The following is a 15,812-nucleotide window of genomic DNA, read 5'->3' as shown; positions in this document are numbered from 1 at the left end:
CCACAAGACCACCGGGAAATTAGCGCTTTTAACCGGGGTCCAAAATTAGCGATACAGCAATTGAGATGAAGCAATGGCGATCATTGGTAGCGATGCGATTTGATGTGATCTATGCTTCAACAGTAGTAACAGCAGAGACCTTCACTGTCTTAAACTGCCCCCGCAGAAGCCAGATTATAGGCCGACGATTAAACGCTCCCTAGCACTACACAGCTAGTGCGTTACGAGATAGAGAGGTTTTTTTTTTTTTTTTGCGGAGGCGCAACCCTCCCAAATCGCCGTGATCGCGATGGTACTCCACGAGTGGGCCGTTTTGGGTCGCAAAGGTGTACACCTCACTGGCGCGCCGGTGCGCGCTCGTGATCCGTTGCGGAGGCGCGATCGACGGTGCTCGTAACTCGGATTTTATGTTAAAAATACACTAGGGGTCCACTAGTTTATGCTCGCTAATGCTGCACACTGCTGGTCTCCCACGTCCACGATGGACGGTGCCTTTGGTGCGACAGGCGACCCAAAACGCTTGTGATTCGATTCTCGCACACACAAACGCACAGACACACAGACACAAGGCCAGCTTCTAAAAAGACACTTTTTCGAGGTCGAACCCTGCTTCTTTCACAAAACAAAACAAAAAATCAATCCAGCACTTTTGCCAAGGACTTGCACGGGAGAAACACATTTTGTGGCCTCAGCCGGAACGACCAAAGCCCGAGGTAAGACCGAAAAAACCCTTTTTACTCCAGGAACGAAGGAACGAACGGATGCGCAATAATTCAATTAAGCGGATCATTCCGTCTAAATTAATTAGCGCGGCGACGGAAGGATGGTACCAGCGGCGCACCAACACACACCGGAAGCAGGGAGCCTCTTAAGGATTAGTCGATACTGAGCACAGCTGGAGTAAGAAAGAGCTTCGTTTCGCCCAAAACTGATTAACGATGTCACCATGAGTACCCCACCCCACCAGCACTACACTTGTTGAGACTTTAGGTGAAGTTGCGCTTCACACGGCTTCACATCTTGATATTGTTGTCGTCTCCTCATCTTAAAAACAATTGTCCTCACTTGGGGAGCACTCCCTTGTCTTAGGGTTTACCTGCATGAATCGGCCAGACAGACAGACTAGCAGGGAGGGAGGGATGGATGGAGCGTGATCGCCAATTTGCTCCCCTTTACTCACTTACACCCCTTTGTCGCACGCACGATCACTGTGAAACGAAACGCTAGCCACGAAATATAGCGTACTAACCGGCACCGGCAACGAACTCGTACGAACTGAACTCACCTCGACGACGACGGCGAAAATCGAGTTGAGCATCGCTGGCGATGATCGTGTTGTTCGCGCCTGAGTGTCGACGATCGGGAAACCGTGTGCGCGGCGCACGATCACGAGCATGAGTTCGTGCCAGATCGTAGATCGCCGCCACCCAACGTCACGCAATTTTTGGTACCCGACATTGCCGAACTGAAAAGGAGTGATCATGCTAGTGCTAGGTGTATTACAGGTTTGATCACTCTCGATCATTTTTACCGCTCATGATCGAACTCCTTCGTCTTCCAGGTTCGGTAGTCAATAACATAGCAGGATTCAGTATTGATACTGTCGCAGATTCCACCTCAATTAGGTGCTTCTGAAGAACCTTAAAAAGAAACCTTACGGACTGGGCCGTCGTCTGCCATTCCCATCACATGTCAATTGAAATATTTTTCTGAGAATGCTCTTCTAGAAACACTACTTTTGGAAAAGGATCCTGGAACTATCATAAAGGCGCTACATGGTCCTAACATTCTATCTTCTTGATACATTGCTGATCGATAGACTCTGGGGATCCTCAAATTCTCTCAAATAGCAGGTGCGCATACGGAATTCGCACTCTGCTCTCACCTTGAGCTCTCTGTGGAATGCTAGACCACTGTTACACTGTGCACTCGATATTGGTGCGAAACAAACCTTCAGCACAGATGCTACTGACGACGCAGGTTGGCTTCTCCAACGTCCAAAAAAGGGACGTACCGTCAATTCAAGCGGTCGGGCGATCGGTGGCGGTTTGCTGCGCAAGACAGTGGCGACCGGACCTCTGTGTGGCAACTACTGTTCGGTCACCGATGGTCTCCGGAGTGTGTGCGCGCGTATGTGTTTAACTGCTTTCTCCCCTGCACGTGTGCAGATGAACCAGAAGCAGAAGCGCAATACCCTCCCAACAACCCTCGGGGGCCGATGACAGACAGCCTTTCACACCTTTTTGGCTTCTACGCGTCCAGCCGTCTAAGCCGTCGTCCCCGTGGAATGTCACTCAACTGCAACTGCGGGTATAGGTCCGGGACGCATTTCACCCCAAGAAGGGCTTAGGGTTGGATTGAAAGAAGGTGGGGTTCACTTTACATTGACGACTTCGACGAGTGCCGATGTGTTACAACCGGGTGCTTGAAATCACATTCGAACGGATTCGAATTCATTCATAAACTACAGGACTATGACGACGATGACGACGACGAATATGTAAATGGCGATTAACTGGATTCCGTGTGGAGACCGATCCACGACCACATTGGACCAAAGGGGGTCCCTCCTCACCTCACCGCACCCCACCCCTTTGGTCCACTACACCAATCGATTCAACCTTCTGTGTGAGGCACTTGACTTGGAAATCCATTTTGCATTGGTGCTCGTAGTGTGGTGCCTACTAGGTGCTAGTGGTGCGTAGGATTTGGATTTCCTCTTTCGCCATCGTCGCCATCAACCCCCTACATATCGGACCTATGGCCTAAGTCGTCGCCCTGACGCCCCCGTGGTTCCGGATGGCAGCGATCCGGTGCTGGTTATGGTGTTATTGGGGCGTTATATGCGAAGGCGTCGGACTCCGCACACACAACACAACGCACTCGATCGATTTTGCCCGTCCGGCCAGACCATTCAGAGTAGCAGCACCAGCAGCAGCACCAGCATCATGCACACAGCACAGCTGGGTCCTAGAGAGGCCCAGAGGACGGTGTCGAGATGACGAGAGACTTGTAAAAATAGTTCAGCAATGATATCAGCAGAACATGGAGCCAATGCCACCGCGTCCGTCGTCATGTGGTGCTCCTCCTCTGCTGCTGTTGTTGTGTGTGGTTGTCGATGGGGTTTCGGTTTCAGCCGGACAGCCGCTCGGTACACGAGTAGACTCGGGGGCACTCGCATTAGTGCGCGCTTGCAATCGATGCCACATGTGCCAGCTGCTGCTGCTGCTGTTACTACTGCCGCCGCTAGCTGTCTAACAGGACTGGAAACAAGGAGGAAGAAATCCAGTCTAGCGGTAGTCCAAGTGCAAGTGCAATTGCTAGTTGCAATCCCCCACCGTTAACGCCCAGGGCGGTCCTGGGGAAGAGGGCGATCAGTGGTGTTCGCGTGCCATCCTACTTCGCGCGGCGTTCGACCACAAAACCTGCCATTCATAACTGGCAACTGCTGGTGCCGGTGCCGGTGCTGGTGCTGGTGTATGTCGTTCCGTTGTGGACGGTCGTTCCATTCCGAGGAGATCCGAGGAGAAGATCCGCGACCACGCCACAACACGCCGCGTTCGAATGTAGTTCACAGACCGTTCAATCAACGGCTCGCGGGGAACACACCGTCGTCGCCGGTCGTCGCCGGTCGTCGCCGTTCAAGGCAAACCGGTATATCTCCCGCAGTAATCTTTTGAACGCTCCCACCAGCACACACCGCGGTACATTGTCGGTGGTATCGGTCTTCTCGCGCCGAACCGAGCCGCGATCCTGCTGCTGCTGCTATCGTGCCATCGCGTTCGCTCGATGCAAACCACAGCAGCAGCATCCATCGCAGGGCGGACCACCATCCGGTGTATCGACGACGCCGAAAGGATGATGATGGTTTCTGATAAACGGAGAGCGCAATCGAGTGCGAACGATGCACTCATCACCCACCACCAGTGGGGCGCCGCCTTCCAGTGCCAGAGTCTAGACTTGTGGACGACGGCATCCAGCCGGGACCGGTAGCAACCGTTGATAACCATCCATCGATTGCTATCGGTTTCGTCACGAAGCGTGTACTTTATTGTCTGGCCCAGGAAAGGATCCCACATGGCGGCCTGAAGGCCTGGAACGCTTCGACCGATATCAGGGCAGGTGGTAATCATCGGAATCAATCCAGCAGCATCCAGTCGATTAGCCACACATACACAATCACCCTATCATCAGCAATTGATCATAAAATGTATAATGGACGGGGCGTTACTAATTGAAATCTGTTTACTTTGCAAGCGACCTTTAATTATATCGATCACTGAGCGACGCGGCGGACATTAGCTTAGCTAAGCTGCAGGCGGATGTTTGTTTTCGAGCTGCACCTTCCTACTGCTGGAAGACCAATTAGTTGAGCTTCCGGTGGGGCCTAGTTGTATGATGTTTTTTCATCCCCATCCTTGATACGACAAGGAAATCACGGCAAACGAGGGCACTTCAACGAGGGTCAAGCCAAGGGTGACCCACTGGCATCTTCTAGTCACAGGAGGAGTCAGCAGCAGAAGCTGATCTTTCTAATTGAATGATCACCGTGACAGCGGGAACGATTTAGGCTCGAAATCCGTGCCCTTAACCTCTTCCAGAGCCCCGAATCGCTGCGCAGCGTCGTTGGGGTCTTAACCCCACGACGAGCTGCAGCAGTGCGATAGGAACGCGAACATCTTCATCTGGCATCTGATTGACAGCAATATGTAGTCTGAGAACAGGATGAGAGAGTGCCACGCAGAGGCAATGATGATGATGATGATGATGATGATGATGATGATGATGGGAGGAAGAGGCATTGCACAGTACATCACACCCTTCCGGGATGGCGTGGAATGGCATCTCGCGCTTCCGAGAGTTTATGGCCCCCAACGCCGCCGCAGCCGCTCGTATGTCATTTCATCATCTTCCACCAAAGACCCAGGGGGATCCGCCTTCTAGCAGCAATTGCACTGGGACTCTCCGTACTCCAAGGCAAGAAGCTGTCCAACACACGGCGGATACGCACAGCGATACACACACACACAACAACGCGGCAGAAGAGCTACCTCGCTGGTAGGCCACGGTGTATGATGCTACTCCCTGCTGAGTAGATTCGTACCGCGCGTGGACCAAAAATAACGCATGATGATTTCATATGCGGGCTAATTTTAGAAACACGAAAAATTAACCGCAGTTCTACGGTGGATTCATTGAAGCAGCGGCCACGCAGACCACGGCTGGTGTGTGTGTGTGTGTGTGTCTACGGAGTGCGCACCTTTCTCGATCGGCAAAACGTACTAGTTCCGTATACTCTGGGGTCCTTTTCCACCTTCAGTCATTCATGAACAAGTTGATTTTATTGGGAATGGACCAGGGAGACTCATAACTGGGACATGCAGTACTACAAATCGTTCAGCACGCCCCTCGTGCTTATCATACGTTCCCAAGCGTATCATCAACCCTTATATAGCGAGAGTATTCCCAGTATCTTGGCGCAGCTGCTGCGCCTACTACGGTGCCTTCCTACAGGCCTTGAATCATATTATTGTGTGAAGCAGAGCCTCTGCGCTGGTGTTTGCTGATAAAGCGCATACTTGGACGTTGTTGATTTGATGTTTGTCCGGGAATCAGCGTTGGCTGCGCTTGCACAACGCTTTTCCACTGACCCCTCTCGTCTCAGCATGCCAGTAACGCACCCGACAACGATATTGGCGATTCTCCTCCCTCCGTTTGTTGCAGGATGTCCACTGTTGCGCTTTGGGTTAACGAAAAAGTTGCTCGTCGTGCACACTACCACAATTTTTGCTGGACCTTGCCTTGAAATGATAGCATCTTGCTCGTTTTTTATTCTGCATGCGACATTAATCGCGCTGGGGTGGGCTGACTAACACTCCCACCCCCTCCCACACGTAGCCCGCATCGGAGTGCGCCTCTCACAGACGCGGACCAGATGCAGAAAATCGCAGCAAAATGGTACACTTCCCGGGTTCCGATCGATCGGACGATGGTCTCCACACACTTGGGTCAAGTTTAATGATACGCACGTACCTGGTTCGGGAAGTTTGGGGCGGATTTTCGTCACGGGAAAGCACGGGAAAAAGCCACGACGGAACCGTGGTAAGGCACTGTTGAACGGGGGTAGAACTCGCGACTGACGACACTCATACACGCAATGTTTACTTTTTCACCCCTTTTCTCACCCGTCCACTAAACGACGCGGCGTTCTCGTCCGTGTTGGCCGCTTGCCGTTTTTTTTTTATTCACGCACGCACGCACGACGGCAGAAACGCTGGAGACATGCGCAAACAACACAAAATCTTCATGTTTTCCTACAATCTTTTCACCGCGCCCGATTTTTCTTTTGGTTTTTTGTTGCTCCCGCCTCGTCTTTCTTTTTTCTTTTCTTCTTCTTCTTGTGCGATGCACGAGCTGTCAAACAAGTAACGCTAACGCCTTCTTGCGTTTAGGCTGGCGAGTTCAATGGTTCATGGGTAACGCTTTTTCAAAAAGAACGGCCGAAACAAACATTTTTCAGCCGAACAGAACACAAGATTTACTGCCTTAACGAAACTCAAGAACAAGCTGCCGGAAGATCTTGCCCTTGTCCCTCAACCCCCTTAACTGTGGATGCACACCATCCTGCACCCCATATCCAGAGCCATCGGCCACCAGGACGCCAATTCAGTTGACCACGTGGTCTTCCTACGTCACAGGGGACTTCCATTTAATTTTTGTTAAATAAACTCACTCAGATCTTTACATGCATGTGTCCAGCAGGTCTTACTAAGATCCACTGCCAGAAGCTTCTTCTTCTGTCTAGATCAAAATCGGCAATTCCTAAACAACTTTCGCAAGAAAATAGCGCAGAGAGCAATGACCATTTAATTTAAGTGAATAGACGTTCAGAAAAGTAGCATGCACCATGGAAAATGAAAGAATTTTCTATAATTGTTCTGGAACTCTTAGAATAAACGAGCTCCCAAGAACTCCCAAGTCAACGAGCGAGGACAACATTTTCCTACAAACAGAACTATTCCGAACGAACTTGCTACATAGCGCTTTATTATATTATCTAATCCAGTTGTCACAAACTCTCCGCTTTCCAAAAGTATGATTTATGTTTATTGCTTCGCTATTGTAAAACTTATATTCCGCTCGAGGCAGCAATCTTCACCGGGCGTCTTTTGCAAAATTTCGCCTCCGTAAGCCTGTCGCCATCGCTGGCCTGGTGTCCTGGTGGAGGATATTTGAGAAAAACTTTGCCTCCACCGGATTGCCATTCTAGCCCCACCCAGTTCGAGCTGCTGCGGGGCTTCATTGGTGCGTGAAAGAAACCGCGCAGAAGATACCGAATCCTGGGTTATTGCGCACATTTCCCCACGCCACCCGGAACCTACCATCTCGCTGCAGCTACTGTTGCGGAAGAATGCCTGATGATGGTTGCTACTGAAGCTGTTTCGCTACTGGTCGGTTGATATTTACCAGGCCATAAAAATCCGCCAGCGTTCCTCTTCCCCCGTCCGCGCGAACCGCACTTTCAGCGTGGAACAATATTTTCTTCCGACGATAAATCGCTTTAGATGGACCCTATATGTTTTCATGATAGCAAAAGAAGCAATGGAAATGACGGAACTTTACAAAATTTTATAGTAATTCTGGTGGAAGGTTCCTCAAACGTTGTACAGATTAATGCGATTTCATCGTAGATTTCTGTTAACTGATTTTGATGAATCGTTTAATGCTACAGAATAAAAAATGAGAAATTATCAGGTTTAAAAACAAGCAAAAGACCCCAAAATCACCATAATATAAAAGTAATCAACAAAAGAACACAAAGTAACGGATCACAGAGATTTTAAAAGAGATTTTCATCTTTTCCGATTTTCAGTAGCGAATTTACACTCAACGTGTCTGCATTATCAAACAAAATGAAACGAGGGAAATGGAAAAACTTTAAAATCAATATACACAACGGAACAAAAACCCAACCGAACAGCGATCCGTCTTTCGCATTACACCACTTGTGCCAACCGCCCATAAACCGAAAAGCCGAAAAATTCTGCTAAACAGCCATATCTTATATCGCAGCCTTGATGGCGCCATTTTATGTCATTGTCCTGCCGGTCAACCACCTCCGGCGTGATGCCGCACCTCAGACAGACACATCCGGCAGCCCACCAAGTGCCCAGCATACCATGTGCTGCCGCTTGCTGTTTCACATAGAATATTCCCGGGCCTATATCCTGACTCAAAATGGTTCCTGTACGGATTTCTATTACCTTTTTTTTTTGCGCCTCTCATTTTGGGGCCACCAAGTCTCTACGCAACCGACTGTTCCGCCATTTTACTCTCCAGCATCCGGTACATAACACAGCACTGGCAGTTAGATGCTTCGTTACGTATCCAGCGTGTGCGGCCATATCATCGCCATCGCGCGCATGTTCTGCCCCGAAAAAATCACTGAACCAGCAGCACACAGCACAGTAGTATGCTGTGGTGGCCGAAGGGGAAGGGCAAAGATTGGAACAGCAACTCCCCAGCCAAAAAAAAATCACTTAAAAAGCCCGTCTAGCTGGCGCCAAGCCACTGTAAATGGCAGAAGCCACTACTGTTCAGGCAAACCACCAAAAGAAGTCACCGGAGAATGCCGGAGATAAGCCAAACAAAAGCCATTCCCTTTGGGCGAAATGTTCTTTTTGGTTCCGTCTCCTTCCCTCGAAACATATGTACAACGCATGGGGAAATCCTCGATGAGACGAACGACACACCAGAGTTTTCCGACGAACAAGTAAGTTCCAGAACAGATACCAAGAACCCCCTCGAAATCTGTCGCAGTGCTATTTATGCAGAACGGCGCATACGGGAGAAGCCTTACTAACGCTTCTTATTATAACCGGAAATCTCCGCAGTAATAAGCCGGATTTCAATTACTTGGCCAACTGAGATTGTGTTTCATTTGGGTAAAGTAATTTTGTTCATCCAAGAAACATCCATATCCTAGCATACAGCGTAAAATATCCGGAGTGGCAGATTTGGATAACTGCGTTTCCACGTGACGATAACCCGAAACATGCTAAACGACGGCCTATGTTTTCACTAAGTTACTTTTACACTTCCAGTTGGTACACCATGGAACTTTCTAGTGTCGCTTTGGTTAGTTTGGCGTGAGGGCCATGATAAAGATCAGCAGCAGTGATTGTACCATCTCCAGTTATATTCAATTCAATGTGTTCCTCCTAATCTCCTGTGCCTTTTCGCAAGCGTCGCAGTGCCAATGCTGAACAAATGGTTTGATGCATTTAATATCCATAATTGCACTCGCTTAATCTTCATCAAACAAAAGATACAGACAGAGAAGACGCAGACATCTCATCACATCAGGCCTCGCGTTACAGGCAAAGGCTCACTACCGAACTCCCTACCAATGCATTCTTCTTAGCGGTCTTTCATTTGAAATCACGGAGCATTATTCTCTCCTCTAGACTGGTCACTATAAATTCCGCCTCCATTGGCAGATCCCGACACTGATCGACTTCCGGATCGACTCTCCCTTCGAGCGGAAAAATCTGTTCCATCACGTGTGCCGTACGCAAGGCCTGGCCGCCTCGTGCCATAAGTGGCGCACGTGGACTGCGTGCTAGTGTAAGTACTTTTATTTAATAAATTTATTTTCTTTCAACAATTCCGCCGATACACACACGAACCTGTGACCCTGTGGGGGCGGGGTGCCTCGGATCATCCCTCGCACTCGCTTCCCTGCTGCTGCTGGTGCTGTTGCTGGTACAGTGTGGTGACAGCAAATTGGGCCATAAATTTTCATTACCATCACGGTTAATTGAATCAAGTATTGCCGCATCCTTTTTATTTTCCTCGCTTCGGTACACTCTCCTGACGACTCCACTGGCTGGCTGGCTGGCTGGCTGGCAACATCACTTACGCCAACGAACCCCGCCAGGAGAAACCCATCCTGAGATTTATCGATAATTGTAGCAAATGAAAATGAAACTTCCGATCAACCTCGAATGGCGAATTTTGCATCAAGGACACATTTTTGCACATTTTGTGCCGAATCACCCATTCCGAAGGTTCCCGAGAACGTTGGGACGAGGGGGATAAAAGGACACAGCGCAGCGCGACCCTCACACGAAAAAGGAGATTATGACAGCTGCATAACTCCTACATCGTCCCCAAAAAGGACGGCGCGCGTGAGAGTAATGGTAATGTTTTCAATTAATTTGATTAAATTCCAACGACTTTTAAGACTTCATTTGTTCGCCACGGATTTTACCGATTCCAACTCAATCGGTACCCGGATGGTGGTGGTCCCTCTCTACGGCCGCATGGCCGCCTCATGTTTATTGCACTTTCGTTGATTCGCATAAATAAGTCGTAAATGCTTGCGCTTGCTGGTGTGGAGTGCAGTGGTTCAGTTGGAGGGAGGGTAGAAAATTCAAGACATCCTGGAGTGTCCTGGGACTCATATTTGGGGTATTTAAATGGGTTCTGCTCGTAGCGCGGGTGCATCGTGTATAGCCGCGTGTGACGAAATGGCCATTTGGCCAGTAAGCATTAGCACAGAAGGTCATAAAATTATGCAAAAGACGAATAACGCGTCTACATTTGAGGGGAGTTTTGAGGAACTATTCACCGTTTCGTACGTTTTTGGTAGACACTTCACTTTACAAATCGAACATAACTTACACGCTTTTCCCTAAGATGAAAACCTCTCGTGACTTTACTTGACCACCGAGCGCGACTTACGCTAAATTGAAGCCATCATCGTCCGCCGTGCTAAGCGTGATCACGTGCAGATGATTTGCCACTTGGTGATGATGATGATGAGTGCCAGGATGTTAAGATCCGGTGTTAATCCACCTCGTGTAAGCAGGGAGAGCACAACCAGGGAAGGGTGTTCCTCTAAACGAGGGTGCCGGGCAAATGCCACCTTATCCCTCTCCTCGTTGATACCGTTATCCCTCGGTCGCGCGAGGATAAGAAGATAAATAAATATCACTTTCCACCGCCATCCGCAAACAATCCCTGGTAGACGCGACCATGGACGGGGGGCATGGAATGCATTACTGTAATAACGTTGTTTCCGCACACAAATCCTTCCTCCATACCGCCTCAATCCGTGTGTACCTTGTGCCCGGTAAGAATCCTTTCGAGAAGTCGAACCTGCATCGCTTACTGCAGGCCAAAGAATCGGCGCGACCTCTGGCAAGATTTCAACGGCTTTCAGGAGACGGAAAGACCCCAGAAGAATTCCCCCAAAAAAAACTTCATATTCGACGAAAATCGGTTTCACGTAACCGTTTCCATTATGGATGACTTCCGGCAACGGCGTCCGTTATACCGTTCCGCCCACCGAAACCGAGAACATCCAGCGCGGAAACTGATTTATGGGTTTGCTTGCTCCCCGGTTTGTCTCGCCACTGTTACGGCCTCACCGCCGTTCGGGTGGACTCCAAAAATTTGCAATGCATTGCTCTAGGTGACACGCACATACGCACACGCTTTGCTGGCTCGTTGCCAATCGTCACCAACGGGTTCCGGATTCTACGGAAGGTTTTCCTTTTCGCATTTTGTTTATTGGACCTTTATTGTGGTTTTTAATTGTGTCCTACGAAACGATCCTCCCTTCCTCGCGTCGGTCCCTTCCTGCTGTACAACACTTGATTAGTCTCCATCCATAATCCCTGCTCAACGCTCCAGAGTTACTAGAGTCCATGTCCGGCCATGTGTTCCGGTTACAGCGGGCGGCACTCCCAACATCCGCTGGATGGTGACAATTAATTTTTCCCCCGTTTCGACCACGGCGAAGGGAAGGGAGCGGAGCGACGCGGTGATTCATAAAAACGAAGCGACGGATGCGACGATGGCGAATCATAAAAAATCATTAAATTACGAGTTAATGACGCCTGGAAAATCAGCTCGCATTAACTTTGCCACCGAGAGAGCAGCGAGTCCCCTTCGTGTTTTCATTCCGAGTTGCGAGTCTGTCGACTTGGGTTCGTCGCTACACTGCGACGCACAGAGTAGCCCTTTGGTTGGACCAGATAGTGCGGCGTCAGCGCTGCTTCTTCCGGTTTCTTTAGAAGAATGTTTGCAGAAGGATGCGCTGTGGATTTGGTCTTTCGTTTGCAAGGGCGAAGAAGCGCGAACGGCGTCAATTTTTCCCATTCGTCACCGATGATTTCTGCCTGAAGAAGCTCTCAACGGTTTAGGACCATAAATGCGGCGCAAAACGGTCCATGGCATAAATATTCATGAGCACCACACACACTGAGTGAGCGCGATCGCGCGCAGGATCGATTCGTGCTGCTGCGAGAATTTCGGTTGATGATATTAATCAAAACTACTATTCCTGCCGGGGGCCTACAACGGGAGAGGCTCCTTTCCTCTGTAGTCTCTCTAAATCACGCGCGTAACCAGTGACAGCTGCAAGTGCCGGCGTGTATGTATGTGGGATGTCTCTTCTTTCCACACCATTTGCTGTGACAATTTTCAGCGTTTTTCTTTTAAAAAAATCCATAAATATTATTACTAGCACCCACCTCCAGGGACAGCGCCAGCGTTTCCACTCCGCACTTCAATCAAACCCCCTTGCATGCGTATATCCCAAGCCGTATGATGATGGCACCACCCATCCACCCACCTACCACCATCACCGACAACTGGCACAAAAACTATCCCAAGATAATAAATCTCCATTTGCTTGATGAGTCATGTGCCAGCCCGCTCCGCTACGCATCAAGTACGCCAAGTGGTGCTACACCCTACTTGCAGCACGACCGGAGTTTGGTCACGGACCCCTCGACGGATGACGACGGTTGCTGCGCTTGGCTGCTTGGATGTTATGTTTTGGGAAAACAACGTATCTCGCACTCTCGAAACAAGGGTCCCTAGCACGCCGAAGGATGAGTTTCTGATCTGATTTCAGATTTCGAGGACGAATTGAGCTCGAGCTAGATATCATCGAACGTGTGGCCAGCTAGCCAGCCTACTAGCGATTGTCTTTATCGATCGATCGATCGAAGGGAATATTTATAATTTTTCCTCTCGTAATTGCATCGCTACAATGGCCGGGACTCCTGCCGCGCTGTCACAATCTTAATGCTCCCGGTGTCTCTCGGAGTACACTCGCATAAATTATGTTGTCACCCGTGTTGTGCTACGGTTGATTTAATGTTGGACGTTCCCTTCTGTCATCGTGATTTTGTTCTTTCTACGAAACCATAAACCACCTTCTCCCTTCCCCTCTGCTCGATAGGACACATTGCCGTCGACCACCGCCGGTCCTGCGAGTCGTCCTTGCAGAACCTTGCAGAAGTGCTCTGTGCTGTGATTGAGAAAAATGTGAGAACATCGTCGCCACCGTCACCGTGAAGCCGTGTGCAAGAAGCAAGGACAAACAGTATAATTTGTTTTTATTTATGACAATATTTGGATTCGTTTCGAGCGCGCTTTCAAGCGAGATAAGAAATCGAACAAAACACCGTGCCGTGTGCTGCCCCGTGAAGCGCCCGGAAGTGTCGGCAGCATGTCGGATAAGAATACCGGCGTAACGACGGAAATCGGAATTTCGGAAAGCCACCACCGAAGTCTATTGCAATCATCGGAAGTGATGGGAATCGATCGGGGATCGGCAACGGTACATGCAGCCAGGAGGTCGTCTCTGTTCAACCGGAACAAGCATCGATTGAAATAAATCTGCGCGTCACGGTAGCCCACGGATTGGGGGATGTTTCTGCTATAGCCCGGGAGATGATGTTACGGTAATAAAAATGGATGGGTGTCAAACGGATTCTACCATCTCGGCCATCTCGTGCCACACACACACACACACACACGCACGGCACGGCACGGCACGCTGCTTCCGGCGTGTGACGAATTGCAGAGAGCAACCGAGAGTGACTCCGATAGGTCGACCGGGAACCATTCACCACCCTACCAACCCACCAACTGGTACTGAAGGGAACACATCCTCCCTCATCTGCCAGGGCTAATCGGAGTTAAGAAACTGCTGGATGCATTTCGGTGGCAAGTCGCTATCACGTGATTGTTGTTTCTAGCTACAAACTACTCCGTCACGGTCAGGTCAGAATTATAGAAGTCAATTTAGTTGCTCTGGCATTTGTCATGGTTTCGGTGATCAGATCGAGATCCGCGTCCGAGCGAAGGACACACACACACACACACACACACACACACACACACACACACACACACACACACACATAAATGGGTAATGCATTCATATTGGATCACTATTGTGTGCTTGATACTAGCCGGTACTGCGGTAATTGCTCTCCCATTCGCTACTCCACATTGCGCTGTAAGTCACCAGCTAGTGACTTGCCTAGCGGAGAGACTTGCGTGCGTACGACCGATGAGTCATCGGAATGATCAATCGGTTATCAATCACTGCAAGAAACTACTAAACCAACGCTCAGGAGATTCTATAGTAGGTTGGATTCGCCTACTGAGCTCCACTGAAATGCTATGTATGCGCACAATATAACCCAGTAGCTCTGCTACTGTCTGCCGTAGTGAGTCAGTCGACAATCAAAAGTTATTTTCCTCCATAAAAGCGACCCTTGGTTTCACTGGTTCCTACAGGCTATTTTTCTTCCCAAATTTCCATACCAATGTCCTCTTTCCAAGGGCACGGGAAGGTGCTGCTGTTCCTTCATATCCTCAACACCAGTGTCACAGCCAATTGCTGCGCCATCTTAGTAGCCTTGTGGGAAGACATAAAATGGCTGCATAACGTTACTGCTGAGCCAGCGGATGCTTTGTTGGATGGCTGCTGCTGCTGCTGCCACGGATCTTCTGCAGCCACTATCCTCTGGGATGGACCACGGGAGCAGAATCGCGCGAACGCGCACACAAGACACCAGATATGGGGGGCCGCGTGGGCGGAAGGGGCGATGAGATGAGTTCAAGGAATTGCAAGCGGCCCACCGCCACCACCATCGTTGCTAAGAATAAATGTGCTGTTTGCACATAATGCTGGCGCCAAGATGGCGGCAAAGTTTTCCAACTTCTCCTTCTCCCTCCCCACCCCGGGCCCCAGCGAACTCGCGGTCTCGTTCTCCTTCGCCACTGTTAAGACCACGCGCGTACGGAAGCGTTCCGATGGCAGCAGTTCGCGTTCTCGTCTCTTTTGTTGTCTTCTTGTTAGTTCCCTCTGCGGAAAAGCCTTCGACACCGACATTTTTCCCTGTTTTTATTATCTCCATTCTTTGCAGATGAGTCCTGTGGCGGAGAAGTCATCGAACTGGTTTGTTGCCGGAACGGAACTGCTGCCACTGATTCTCATGCCCCGCCCCGAGATACCGATACTGTTCGGTAGATGACTGAAAATTGGCTGAATCACACAACGCTTTTGTCGTTTTTGCGTTTTTTTTCTAAAACTCCATCAAGCTTTAGAAGCTAATCCCATCGCCACCGACAGAGATCAAACATGGGCGTGAGAGTTTTCCATCGTGACCTGTTCCTAGGCACCATTTGGTACTACACAGGCCACTGGCTGTAAGACAAATGGCGCGCTCATTATGTAATAGAGAAAGTAACTAATCACGCCTGAACTGGGGAAAAAATCTTTTTAATCCTTGACTTCATTTGTCAACGACGACGTTACAAGCTGCGCAATTAGAGTGGAATTGTCCCCTTATGGTGGTCCCTATTCTTCGGTACACAGCTTCCGATGTTTGGATAAACCGTCGGGGAGATGCAGATATCATCTTCCGTGATGCATCACTGTTTGCCTTAAGTTAACCATTCCGACCGTTGTCGTCGTTTGCCCCTCGGTCATGCATTTG

At 49.6% G+C, this 15,812-nt stretch overlaps 1 protein-coding gene across 6 annotated transcripts in view; it reads right to left on the bottom strand.

Moving 5' to 3' along the window:
* LOC125955188 (talin-2) overlaps nt 1-6,383 on the bottom strand; it is a 53,908-nt gene extending 47,525 nt beyond the window's left edge. For 3 of the 6 annotated variants that reach the window (XM_049686173.1, XM_049686177.1, XM_049686178.1), the window contains exon 1: nt 6,034-6,383. The gene's annotated coding sequence lies outside the window, so the exon portion shown is untranslated. Of the gene's footprint in view, nt 1-1,096; nt 1,281-6,033 lie in introns of those variants that run through there. The other 3 variants (XM_049686175.1, XM_049686176.1, XM_049686174.1) reach the window with 3 other exon arrangements.
* Between the last annotated feature and the right edge of the window lie 9,429 nt (nt 6,384-15,812).

This window comes from Anopheles darlingi, chromosome 3 (assembly GCF_943734745.1).
Source record: "Anopheles darlingi chromosome 3, idAnoDarlMG_H_01, whole genome shotgun sequence".
NCBI classification, from domain to species: domain Eukaryota; kingdom Metazoa; phylum Arthropoda; class Insecta; order Diptera; family Culicidae; genus Anopheles; species Anopheles darlingi.
The sequence above is the reverse complement of the archived record's forward strand: the minus strand, read 5'-3'. Positions and strand labels throughout refer to the sequence as shown.